Consider the following 9,129-nt stretch of genomic DNA (forward strand, 5'->3'; position numbering starts at 1 on the left):
TTGTAAAAGCTACTGGACTGGACAATTGAAGCCATGCCCACAAGGCAGGCGTTTGGTAAAGATACCAAGCAGGGAGTGATGGAAAGAAAGCTGTATCTTAGGAAGCAAGATCTGAATGCAGATGACAGGGGAGAGTAAGGGCCGGAGGGGAGGCTGGGGAAAGCCTTAGAGACAAATGCACCTCCCCCGTCTGTCTGCCCAGGCCTGTGAGAGTCTTTCTCTACAGAGGCAGTTGCTAGTCATCAGGTCTCTTCTATGCCCAGCTAGGTTGCCTGGGAACAAGGCCCCTTCTGCTGAGTTTCTACCCCTAAGATCCCCGTCTGCTGCCTGGGACACTGGCAGCTATGTACAAATCTCCTAGGAATAGCCACCTTGCCGTGCGTATCCCCATTTTGTTCCCCAGTCCCCTATGACTGCTGATCTGTGACACCGATTGGTTCACCTCCCTCCATACCCCCATCCCTGGCTCTCTTCTGTCCTGATCCCTTTCTTGGAGAAGGAGGGTCCCAATTCTTCCTCTCCTTGGGTTCTGTCACTGCGGCTGAGGAGCGTAAGACTCTAACAAGTACCAAGTTATAGTAGACAAACTAGCTAAAATAGGTCTCAGGCAGGGAGCGTTCCCAAGGCAGAAACCCACTGGCAATCTTGAGTACAAGGAGATGACGGGTGTTTAATGATACAGAAAGCTAGTCATCTACTTGGGAGCACAGAACAGGGCTGGACTCATAGTGAGGTGACCTGACACATTGCTCCAGAGGCCGTGGTTGCAGCTTCAGAAATTCTTACCGTCTGGGGTTCGGACAGGTCATAAAAAATGACACCAAGAGAGCTTAGCCTGAGTACAGATCCAAACGGCCTAGCTTTTTGGATAAAAACTGACAGCAGCAGTAGACACAGAATCCTGAATGCCTTGTCTAGTTCAGAATGCGTGAGTGAACGTGTGTGCTACATACACTACAGCAGTGTCACTTATATACAAATGGGTTATTTTATGTATCAAACTATTTTAAAGGTATCAAAATTCTGATTCAGCATCTAATAAGACCTTCCATCTCCACAAGTCTTTCTCATTCTAAAATTGTCCCTCAGTGCTGTGTCCTTTTTCTAGCTGCTTGACTCTCTTAAGAATGTCTTTCCCAGGCTGGGGACACAGAGGCCACTGTTGGAGGCAGGAGTCAACAAGTGGCCATCAAAAGATGGTTTTTCTTTCTGAAGCCTGTCTAGGGAGAAGCCCCCATTGGCTACGCTTGAACTTTTTTTTTTTTTTAATTAGCTCCATTTCTTCCTTCGAAGCCTCATTATCTAATTGATTCTTTTCCTTTCCTTCGGCTCTCCCCATCATCTCATTTCCTAGTTTTTTCCAAGGCACAGTAGAATATCTTCTCCAGTTGTAACCCTTGAACTGTGCCTGGGAGCGCTTCATCAGACAATCACTCAGCCTGCTTTGTGGAAGACATCTGATTTCTGGTTGCTGCTGTTTCCCAGTGTGCTAGCAGAGCTTGGGCATATTAGCTCACTGAGGTCACTGATTCATCACCCGGTTCAAATCCCCATGTTTCTCTGAGTCAAAGACAAAAGTGATTAAAAAAGAAGCAAGTCTTTGCCTCAAAAGGAACTTCATGACTTTAGACTTATCATCATGGACTTTAAGTCCAAAATCCACTCCTGTTCTTCCTGGCTTTGACTCTTACCTGCTTCCTTTACTTTCTTTTGCTCTGGTTGAGCTGGCTTTCTTTTACATTCACCTGGGAAATTTCCTCCTTGAAATGGACTCATCCGACACAAAAGAAGTGGACCTTTCTCCCCCTCTTTCTCCCTCCCTCATTTCCCCCTCCCTCCACTCTCCAGCCCTCATTACTGACTAGTACAGTCTTCTATAGACACACAGGCTATTTTGGGAACTGCTTTTCTTACAAACCAGAATGGTTTAGCTGCCTTAGGAAGGGTGAAAGAGCTAAAGAAAGGAAAGGATTCATTGGCTCCCCTTGAGCTGCTTGCCCTACTCAGTTGTTTATAAACATCCAAGAGGACATCCATTCCCCCATGCCCACGGGACTCAGGATGTGCGATTTCAGTGCTGACTTTTCCCCTGTGGTACTGAGCAGCCATTCACTGAACCTGTAATTAATTAACAGCGGCCATGGTAGAGGCTTTATTGGAAACCCAGTAACTGGGACAAGCTTTATGTGGATAAAAAAAAAAAAAAAGTCTCACAGTAGCACCTGTGAATGCAGCTCAAAGCAGAGAGCCATGCGAGTGTCATGGGAATATACTTCCATGTAACTAAATGATTCCCTTGGTCTCTCCAAAGCTGTCATTACTTCCCTGCTCATTTCTGTTCTTTGGAATAATCTGAGAGAAATGTTCCTCCCACCAATTGGGGCTCTCTGCATCAGAAGCGTGTGTTCTCTCTTCTCCTCCCAGTCCATAAACAGCGCCCTTTTCCCCAGCTCTGAGGGTTTGACGCCTTTCACAGTTCTCCTTTCTCAATTGCCTTGTGTGCTCCTTTATCCATCTCCTGAGTTGCAGCACACAAGACCCAGTAGGAGAGGCTGTGGAGTGGCTTCACACGCTCAGGTCACTGTTCTCCAAGGCCTTAGACGGAAGCTCTAGAGTTGCTGCAGAGGCGAGTGGACTTCACAGCGGTCACCGGAGCTCCTCCCTCCCATCTTTTTCCTGGTGTCATCATCCTTTCACCAACAGTGACCCTGCACCTCATCCCCACAGGACACCTGTGCTTCCTAAATGCACAAAGGGACCGTTTCACCTCCAGATGAGTGCCAGCTCTTCTGATGCCAGAAGCTACGTTAGATGTTGGTGACATGAAGACAAACAAGATTCAGTCTTTCACCCCTGACAGCCTCCAGTCTTTGGGTGGAAAACACACAGAGATGGATTAGAAACCTTTTATAAGCCTTTAGTGTTACCTGTGTTCGGGTGTTCTCTGCCTACGCACCGCATGCATGCAGTGCTCATAGAGGCAAGAAGGAGCGTTGATCCCCTGGTACTGGAGTTAACATGATTTTGAGCCTCCATGTGGATGCTGCGAATCAAACTCAAGTCCTCTGGAGAAACAACTAGCACTTTTCTGTTTGTTTGTTTGTTTGTTTGTCTGTTTGTTGTTTTTCAAGACAGAGTTTCTCTGTGTAGTCCTTGTTAGGGTCCGAGAATGACTGAAGGAAGACCCCAGACTCAAGTACTTTGCAAAGCAAGGAGCATTTATTCTGCAAAATTTTACCAGCACACCAGAGCCACAACTCCTTAGAATGGGACCACAAAGTGAGCATGCACGCTCAATTCAAAGACAATTAGGGAGCTTTCCAGAAGTGAGGTAACCTCTCATTTGATTGGTTGACTCAGGAGGCATGGGGGATTTAGGATTGGCTAAACATTTAGGAACTTTCCGGAGTTGCTAAGGACTTTTCCTCAGGTTTGCTGAATCATTATACTTTACTCAAGCCCATGTGTTGACCTTTAAGCTGATTGGCTGCCTGTGAGCTTCAGTTTTTCCAGAAACTGTTTTTCTATGTTTCGAGGATAAAGTCAGATTAGCCAAACAGATTGGGGTTTTCTGGGGGTCTCTTGGAGGCTGTGGGGTTATTAGACCTCTCAGTCTTGTCTGTCTTGGAACTCACTTTGTAGACCAGGTGGCTTCGGATTCAGAGATCCACCTGCCTCTGCCTCCCAAGCGCTGGGATTGAAGGAGTGTACCGTCATGCCTGGCTATTCAATGTGTGCTCTTAACCGCTGAGCCGTCTCTCCAAACCCCAGCTCCCTTGCCCAGATTCGGCCTTTATCATTATGTCATTGATAAGGGTTATGACCATTGTTTACATGGAACTATGGGAGCACAGGGGAATGCTGGTGAATCTCCAATAGAAATGTGAAGGTGCAATGGAACATAGATTTTGAGGTGTATGTGAGAAGGGGGTGAAAAGGGAGGAGAAGGCGGAGGATGGGTGATACTGAAACTGACTTGAAAAGCAAACAATGGAGGATGCATATAGACCAGACATAACAAATAACTTTTTTTTCCCCAGCCAAATGAATAAAGAAATGTTGTCATTAGTAGAAGAAAAACCAAACGCCAGAGACACAGAGGCATGAGAAATAAATAGCCACTGTTCAGGGAAGCTGGTGCCTCAGGACGCCTTGGGCCTGTTCAGATTCGGGTAGTGAGGTAGGTGAAAATGAATAGGCACTGAGTCAGAGCTGCCTGGATGGGACCACGAAGGAGGGAGGAGCAGGCAGATTTGTGGAGGTGGTCATTTGGAGTCGGAAGATGTGGCTAAAAAGCAATGTGTTTCCAAAAGGTTTTGGCTGCAGCCCACAGATAGCGATGCTCTGTGAACTGATACATTGCAAACTTGCTTTTACTATGCCCAACCCACAGTGATATTTGCTGCTTTATGCTCTCCTATTTTTTTTTTCACCATTTTTTGGTTTGTTTCTTCTGGAACAGGGTCTCATTATAAAGCCTGGGCTGTCCTCAAACTCACTCTCCCCCTGCTTCGGTCTCCCCGAGTGCTGGGATTGCAGGCAGGTGCCTCCATGCCTGGGGCTAGTTCATCTTTTTAAAAATGCCAGCCGTTCTGCACAAGCCCAATGCTTCAAACCCTGCATAGAAAAAAAAAAAAAAAAAACCAAAAAACAAAAAACCAGGGCAAACCAAAACCAAAACCGCTAGTTATGCATATCTAAGCTTATCTTGTGACCCAATGAGTCATGACTCAAAGTTCTGATCTGGTCTGAGCAGCAAGGGTAGGAGAGTCACTTCCACGTAAGGGGTCATCAGAACAGAGGAGCTGATCGGGGCTGGGGTTGGGGGAGGAGAAGAGCCAGACACAAAACTCAGGATACAGTTGCTCGAGCAGACCGGGCTGTAGGAAGCCTGCTTACAACGATGGGTAGCGGAGTGAGTTGGTCAGCTCGAAGGCACAGAGCTCAGAAAGATCACAGGCCTCACGAGTTGTTAGGGAGTTCTGGGATTCTTTGGTTCTGTTTTGCTTGCAGAGGTAGTTACAGGCACTGAATAACAAACCATTCCAAAAGAGAGAGACTGAACACAGCTTGCTTGTTTTTCATAGGCCTGCTGGTTGGTGAAGGCAGTCCGCCCCCTTGGTTGGACTCATTCTGTATTTGAAGTCAGCCATCAGGTTTCGTGAGCCTGGGTTATTCATCATGGACTTGACTGGCTAACTCAGCTCTCCTCGACACATCTCCTACAACCCTCCAGCAGGCTGGTGTGGGCACTCAGAGTTCGAGAGAAGAAACAGACAAGTAAGTGGTTTGGTGTGTTTCAAGCGGCTGCTGTGTCACTGTTTGTTATTACCCCCTTGGCCAAAGCAAATCACGGGGCAGAGTCAATAGGGAGAGGTGCTACCCAGGGGTGTGGGTACGGACAGACATGTGAACGAGAGAGCCATTAGTGTAGTCTTTCTTCACAGGAGAGAGGAAAGGAGGTCAGAATGGTGCTGTTTAGGAAGGTCACCCTGGTTCTGGGGATTGGAGGGAGGTGGATGCTGACTCTGGAAGGTCGGGTCACAGGGTGTTTAGTGATCTAGATAAGAGACGGAGAAGGTTCAGACAGAGGCTGCAACCGGGTAGGAAAGGGTTGCTGGATGTCTAATGACTCAATAAATCATGCCTTCTTCCCTCCTGGGGTCATAACCAATAGAGATCTGAACATCTGGGTTGAGACGAGATGGCTGTTCAGATAATGTGGTTTTACAGCAGCCAGAAGAGCTTTCTCATCCACTCTGGACATTTTAATTACCTGTCCTCCAACCAGGTCTTGGCACAGCCCTGCGGAGTAGGTCCTGACCCTCAGGATCTCTGTTTTCCATTGGCCTATGAAAAAAGAGAGAGAAAGAAAAAGAATAAAGAAAAGCAATGAACTCAGTCTGCAAGTGGCCCATGCATTCAAGGAAGTCTCTGTCAAGAGAGAGAAAACCAGATAGGGGGAGTCCAGGAATGATGCTACATTGCATTTTCTGCAATGGACCAAAGAATGTACTTTTTGTGGGCCACTGGGTCTTTCTGGGGCTACTCAGTTTTCCCCCTGCAGGGCAAAAAACGGCCCTTGGCAATTATGTGACCATGTTACAATACAATGTCATTTATGAACAATGAAATTTGCATTTTCAGGTGCAACAGCAAATTCTTCTTTTGATTCATTTTTGCTGTTATTTAAAATTAAAAACTGAAGCTGAGATGGTGGGTCATAATAATCTCAGTACTCTGAAGGTAGAGGCAAGGAAGCTCCTGAGTTCAGAGTCAATTTCAGCTACGCAGGGAGTTCTAGAACATTCTGGGTTATACGAGACCCTATCTCAACAAACAAACAACGACAACAACAATAACAATTAAAACTGTTCTTAGCCTGTGAATTGTACAAAAGTACACAGTGGTTGCATTTGGTTTGGAGAACAATGTTTCAGTAAAAAGCCCTCCTACAAGGAAATATGAGGCGAGGAGAGCTTAAGACCTTCCATTGTTATCCTAATGAGAGTAACTTTGAGATCAGCTTTTTAAGTGTTGTTGCTGTACCATAGAAAATGCCGTCAATCATGAGAGTTGTTGCTGTATCATAGGGAATAACATCTATGATGAGAATGACAACTTTCAAGACAGGAGCGGAGTGAAGGAGTCTGGGAGATGAGGAAGAAGCGCGGCTATTAACCTTAGTGGCTTCTCTGCACCGTACACTGTGCATATGGCATTAATCTTTCCCAAAATCACGTAAGGTTGTTTTTTATGACCCCCAATTTGCTAGCAGGGAAACAGTTTCAGAGAGGTTAATTAGCTTGCCTTGCCCGCAGCCACACAGCAAGCAGGGACAGAGCTGAGTTTTAAAACAGACATCCTTCTCCCTACCTGGTACACTGGTATTTTGCTCAAACAGGCCAGCTGTGGTCTCCAATGTGCGCCAGGTATACAAATACCTTTCTAAGAGCACAGTCTTCACAGGACTGCCTTAGTTTGTCTTACTTCTATTTTTTATTTTCAAGACAGGGTCATGCTTTAGGCTGGCTTCGAACTCAACACCCTCTTTCCTTGTCCCAGAGCTTTGGGGTACTGGACAGGTGTTGTCATACCTACCTTTCACAGGACTCTTGTCCTAACTCAGATAACAACATTAGCTTTCAGAATGGCAAATATCCACAAGACAGACAAACAAACAAACAAACAAACAAAAACAAACTGAGAGTCTTGAGCACTTCAGTTTTCAAATGGTCCGTCCCTACCATCTTTCCTCCAGACAGACAGGATCCTTTCTTTCTCCTTTTATGCCTCTTTTCAACATTGAGGTAAAACTCACATAACACATCCAAACCCATTTCAAAGTGTGCACTGTGTTGGCATTCACAACATTCACCATGCTGCAGGGCCGTGGTCTCTACCAACTGCCAAACTCAACTGTGCATGCTTTCTCATGTTGAAAGATATTTAGCTACCAGACTGGACAGTCGCTTGACGCCAACACGGGTGTCCATTTCATCCTCACACTCATATAAACATTCCTAAGATGCTCACCGGATCCGACTTGGATGGAATTCCACATACCTTCTTCCCCATTTCTTTTCTGAGAAGCACTTGAAAGGCTGGATCTGGGATCAGCATCTAAGCTCCTTCCTGCTGGGCACCTCATCATGGAAGCAGAGCAACGAGCTTCACAGTGGAGCGGACCTCTGTCCTATTTTCTTTGAAGACATTCTTTTCTTCCCTTTCTCGTCTGGCTGCACACTGCCCATGTGGATATTAATTTGCACTGAACTCTGGTTAAAATTTAAACGTGCCTCTGCATTTACATTCTGAGCGAACAGCCACAAATTTGAATATTGAAACTCATTAAATAATTAATTTTTCTAGGATTTCTTCCACTCGGAGAACAGCAAATTTCCCAAGTACATAAAAATGAGCTGAGAGCTTAGAAATTAAGGCAGATGATGTGTGTACGATTTCGGTGCAGAGCTAGAAGAAAGAAGTACATTATGGCCTTTAAATTACAATTTATTAGTCAAGGGGTTTACTAAAAAAACACACTCTGTAATCTAATTTCTCTTTGTAAAAATTGTCAGATAGAAACTAAATCTTCCAGTTATTGCTTCAGAATGTTTCATTCCCCAGAAATAGCAATAAATTAGACCCATTCACCGTTGGAAAACTCTGGGTTCTCTGCATTACAATTCTATGCCATTTACATGCTATGCAAATTGTGCTTCACTGAATACCATCTAATGCATTTATTCTTCTTCAAAATTAGCTAAACACCAACTTTTTTTTCCTGCTAAATTCATCTCTCTACAAAGACAAGCGTAAGGACAAATTGTCTGACATGTGCTATGGCTCATTATCTTCTCTTTGCCAAAAAAGTATATGGCCGGACAATGGTTTAAAATGTATATATGGGGGGAGGGGCTTGGGACGTGACTCCTTTCTGAGCGTGCTTCCCTAGCACTTGAAAAGCCCTGGGCTCAGTTCTCAACAGAGAACAGAGACAGGGATGGAGGAGCACACCTGTAATCCCAGCACTTGGGAGGTAGGAGTAGGAAGGTCAGAAGTTCAAAGTCATTCTTGGCTACCTGGTGAGTTTAAGGCCACCCGAGGGAAGGGGGAAAGGACAAGTAAAAGAAAAACAAAAAACAAAAAACCCTCCAATCTGTAGGGCTTTGTTTCACAAAAACTAACTTTAAAATCTGGATGATGCTCAAGGTGTGCGGAATGAAAGCGGAGGGCCCCCAGCTGCCAGGCCCAGACAGGAAGGAGGAAAGACAGCCTTTCCCCAGGGTGAGGCACGGTTGAGGGCCGTGGGGGTGGAGAGTCAAGCTAGGCTGTCCTAAAGTTGGGGAGGGTAGCGCATGCATATAATACCAGTGTTCTGAGGACGGAGGCAGGAGGATTGCCAGGACCTGGACACCAGCCTGAGTTACACAATATGTTTCAGACCAGCCCGAGACAAAATGAGATCCTGTCTCAAAGGGGTGGTGGTGGTGGTGGTGGTGGTGGTGGAGGTGGTGATGGTAGTGATGGTGGTGGTGGTGGTGGTGGTGGTGATGGTAATGATGGTGGTGGTGATGGTGATGGTGGTGGTGGTGATGGTAATGGTGGTGGTGGTTTTGATGGTGA

At 45.9% G+C, this 9,129-nt stretch overlaps 1 long non-coding RNA gene across 1 annotated transcript in view; it reads right to left on the bottom strand.

The window, feature by feature from the left end:
* Positions 1-4,609: 4,609 nt before the first annotated feature.
* The window catches only part of LOC129692025 (uncharacterized), a 10,500-nt gene continuing 5,980 nt past the window's right edge, over positions 4,610-9,129 (bottom strand). Inside the window, exons 2-3 of the long non-coding RNA XR_008722610.1 lie at positions 7,567-7,974; positions 4,610-5,850 (exon numbers count right to left, since the gene is read on the bottom strand). This is a non-coding gene — a long non-coding RNA (uncharacterized LOC129692025). The remainder of the gene's footprint in view (positions 5,851-7,566; positions 7,975-9,129) is intronic.

This window comes from Psammomys obesus, unplaced genomic scaffold (assembly GCF_907164565.1).
Source record: "Psammomys obesus unplaced genomic scaffold, mPsaObe1.curated_primary_1811, whole genome shotgun sequence".
NCBI classification, from domain to species: domain Eukaryota; kingdom Metazoa; phylum Chordata; class Mammalia; order Rodentia; family Muridae; genus Psammomys; species Psammomys obesus.